The sequence below is a fragment of the Halichoerus grypus genome, chromosome 12, assembly GCF_964656455.1.
Source record: "Halichoerus grypus chromosome 12, mHalGry1.hap1.1, whole genome shotgun sequence".
Classification (NCBI taxonomy): domain Eukaryota; kingdom Metazoa; phylum Chordata; class Mammalia; order Carnivora; family Phocidae; genus Halichoerus; species Halichoerus grypus.
Window position 1 is genome coordinate 20,076,364 of NC_135723.1, and position 3,925 is coordinate 20,080,288.

The 3,925-nt window shown below is 45.3% G+C and overlaps 1 pseudogene; it reads right to left on the minus strand.

The window, feature by feature from the left end:
- Positions 1 to 1,572: 1,572 nt before the first annotated feature.
- On the minus strand, positions 1,573 to 3,383 carry LOC118519821 (LIM domain and actin-binding protein 1 pseudogene; annotated as a pseudogene).
- Between the last annotated feature and the right edge of the window lie 542 nt (positions 3,384 to 3,925).

A 3,925-nucleotide genomic window follows, 5' to 3' on the forward strand; every position in this document is an offset into this window, starting at 1 on the left:
ACATGCTGCAACATGGGTGAACCTCAAAAACGTAATGGTAAGTAAAAAAAAAAAACAAACCAGACACAAAAGTCCACATATTGTATGATTCCATTTAAATATGCCCAGAATGGGCAAATCCACAGGGACAGAAAGTACATCAGTGGTTCCCAGGGGATAGGGAAGGGGGAAGTGGAAGTTATGGGGTTTTTCTTTGGGCATAGAAATGTTCCGAGATTAAATAGTTATCATAGCTGCACAGTGTTGTGAATATAATAAAAACCACTGAATTGTGCATTTGAAATTATTAAAATGGTGAATTTTGTTTTACATGAATTTTAGAATTTTATCTTTATTTTTTCAAATGTAAATTAAAAGCTTTATTGAATAAAACTGTTTCAGACTAAGCAAGACTGTAAGAAAGCAGAGTATTTTACATCTCTAAAAAATATTAGAGCTAAATCTCTAAAAATGCAGTACAAAGAAGTCTATAGCTTAAAATACCTCCTCTCTCCCCCACAATTTGGAATATCAATTATGTACAACAAATGTACTCAAGTTTATAATGTTCCAAAACCTTAACTACTAGAAAACCATCTCCCACAAAAAAGGCCTACAATTGGTTTAATTGCACCCTGGGAATACTGTCTGCCAAAAAAATAAGATAATAAAATAAATAAAATAAAATAAAAAAACCAGTGTCCCAGAAAGGGGATATCAGAAGTGAAATATAGGGTTTGGGGGTCTGGGCTCAAGTGGTTTAAGGCAGTTTCTTCTGTTATTCCTACTTTAAACTCCTCACTTCGCTTTAACGTGCAACATGGCAAACAACAATACCAAAGATCTTATAAAAATATTGCCGCTTTCAGTAAATTATGAGCTGCACAGATACCACCAAAGAAGAAAGCAATCCCTTGGGGTGTAGTCAAACTCATTGGCAAACACCAGAGTGGATCTCTCCAAGCACCAAATGTGCTCAGAAAGTGTCCCCAAAGAATGGTTGTGTTGTGTCTCAATAATCCAGTTGAGGAGGTGGTTTAGACAATGGGATGCAGAGCAATAAATTCCCCACATATACCAGAGTAAGAAAATTAACCTAAAAAATGTTTTAAAGATTAAATATTTGATCTCTTAACAGATGAATACAAAATAATTAAATTGGTAATTCATTTAAAAATATACAAACTGTACCCTTTATACTAAAGTGCGTTCAGTCATAATGTTTAGGTCCCTAAACCCCTTCTGCATGTTCCCTAATTCCATAATTGAATTTTTAGTGTAACAGTGTGCCACTAAACATCTATTTTTGTATTGCCTTTTGGGAATACAGCGGAGTCTAGACTATCAGCGGGCATAGTCCCCCCTCACCAGAAGACCGCAAAGCACCTTACGTATATCGTCATGGCTAAAATAGAGGACTGAAGTAATACTATCTCTGGCACTTAGAACTGCTTCACAAAGGCTGCAGCATGGGATTGTTTTGAAGCAAGAACTCTTCCAAAATTACTCCCACGTACGTTACAGTTTATTCTGATGCCTGTGTACGTGCATCACTGTGAGAAAGGGCAGGGGCTCACTCACACGATCACCGATTTAACGCCGCACACCATGTGCAGTTTGTCGTTCCTCATCCTCATCCTCATCATAGTATCAAGTTCTCTTTATCTGTTCCTCCACAGACAGCTCTTCGACTACTTCTCCCTCCCGGAATCCCACATCCTGGGATTTCTGACTCTGGGTAGTGAATCTTTTGCAAAGCTGGACCAATTTGTAGACTTGGGTTCTAGTGGAGAGTGCTGTTTGGGGTTTCTGTCATCTCCATCTAAGTCTGCACCATTTTCTAGAAGATTCTCACTCCCCATCTCAAAACCACGATCTCCCTTCCTTTTCCTCCCTGTCTCCCCTCCTCCGGATTCCTGGTTTTGCCAGCACACTACCATTCTTTTCAGAGGTATTGGCATTTTCCACTTGTTTCCTTTCTGCTGGCATTCCTCCTGTAAACTCCTCACTCCGCTCTGACATGCTCCAGCCTTTCCTTATGGGGGAGGACAAGATTTGGGGGGCTCTTGACTGAAGTGGTTTGAAATGAAGCTGCTACAGGGAATGGGCGGCCTCTTTCTTTCAGTAAAGAAGATCGTCTTAGCTTTTTCACATCCAGATCTACGTCCTCGGGAGCTTCAGGCTTGCTGATTCCATCCTCAGGAGCCACTTGGGCTTGGATACTTTGATCCCTTCCTCCAAGGTCCCTCCTGAACTACCAAGTTCGGGGGGGGGGGCAGCGACCAGGCAATCCTCAGCTTCTTGGTTTCAGCTGGCTAGTCTTTCTCTGGCTGAGAGGAGGCCTTGGCTTCCATACTTGCGGTCAGCACACCCACCTTAGCAATCTTCTAGCCCTGGGCTCTGAGGAATCTCCCCCTGCATTTGGAAGCTGGGCTGGTCTCTCCGAAGTCCCTTGCTTTTCAGTTTTGCTTGCCCACAGATCCTTGTGTGGTCTATGCCCAAAGCCTTCATCATAGTTGCCTTTAGCTTTGAAGCGTTGGTTGAAGTGAGGCTTGCAGTAGATTCTCCCGTGTAAAGACGCATATGTTCCTAGACTAAGTCTGCTGTTGCAGTGGGGGCAACGGAAGCAGCTGACGTGAACCACCTGCTGGTTGGCCAAGACACGCTCCATCGGGTAGACTGTCTTCTGACCTTGCACACGAGTCTCTCTTGCAGGTGCCTGAAACTTCTTCACTGCTTTGGGAGGAGAGCTCTCAGAGAGGCTGGAGGTTCTGGCATCTGGATTTAGTGGCTTGGGATGGACAGGCTGCTGGACCTCACTTTTGACCTGGGAATTCCAGAGTCATCCTCAGCAGGGGCGGAATGGACTGCCAGGCTATTCTCAGTGGCAGATACCTTTTCTCCAACCTGATGGGAGATGCAGACCTCAGGATCTGGGGGCACGTTCCCCTTTTGTTCCAATTTATGAGTTTTGATTTCACCACCGTTGGCTCTCAAGTCATTTGTAGAGTTGGCAGAACCGCTCCGCTTGGACACAGCTGCCTGGTCCTTGGCCATTCGATCCTTCATGGAGATTTCTGACAGGTGTTGTAAGTCCAGATTTCACCTGCTCTTGCTTTTCTCTGCGTTGAATGTGGAAGAGACAACTGACCTGGGCCTATCTCCACATCATCCAGAGAAGAGCTGTTTTCAGAGATCCTCTTTCCACCTGCCCTGCGGCTGTGGGCCCGAAGAATCTGCTTGGTTGGAGTTAGTTCATGCTCCTCAAACATCATCTTAAGGCTGTTCAGCGGAACATTGTGTTTCTCTATTTTGTTTGCTCCTTCTGTGTTTTCACTGATTTCGGGTTTTCCTGCTTCATACCTGGATTCTCCTAGACAAGTTTCCATTTTTTTACTTTCTTTCGCGTGGTCTTGAAGACGCTCACTGCCCTCAAGACAGGGATACGGACACTGAGCAAGGGCTTCAGGAGGTGGTCTGAGCCTAGGTCTGGGGTGGACTCGTTCCTCGCGGTCAGCTTCGGCCTCAGAGACCGAGCTTCTCACCTCTTCACCGGGAGGATGGCTGCCTCCGAGTCTGACCTCAGCGCTGCTGATCACAGGGAGTCTGCGTAAGACTCTGTTCCCAGGGCTGGGTTCTCCCACTTCTTCTTTACCACGCTCAGGATCCCCCTCCTGAAGGGCTGGGCGAGATTTTCAGTGTTCTAGAAGAATAAGAAGTAAGGTGCGGGGCGCCTGGGTGGCTCAGTCAGTTAAGCATCTGCATTCAGCTCAGGTCATGATTCTGGGGTCCTGGGATCGAGCCCCGCATCGGGCTCCTTGCTCAGCGGGAAGCCTGCTTCTCCCTCTCCCACTCCCCTGCTTGTGTTCCCTCTCTTGCTGTCTCTCTCTGTCAAATAAATAAAATAAAATCTTAAAAAAAAAAGAAGGTGCTAGTTATAACTTGC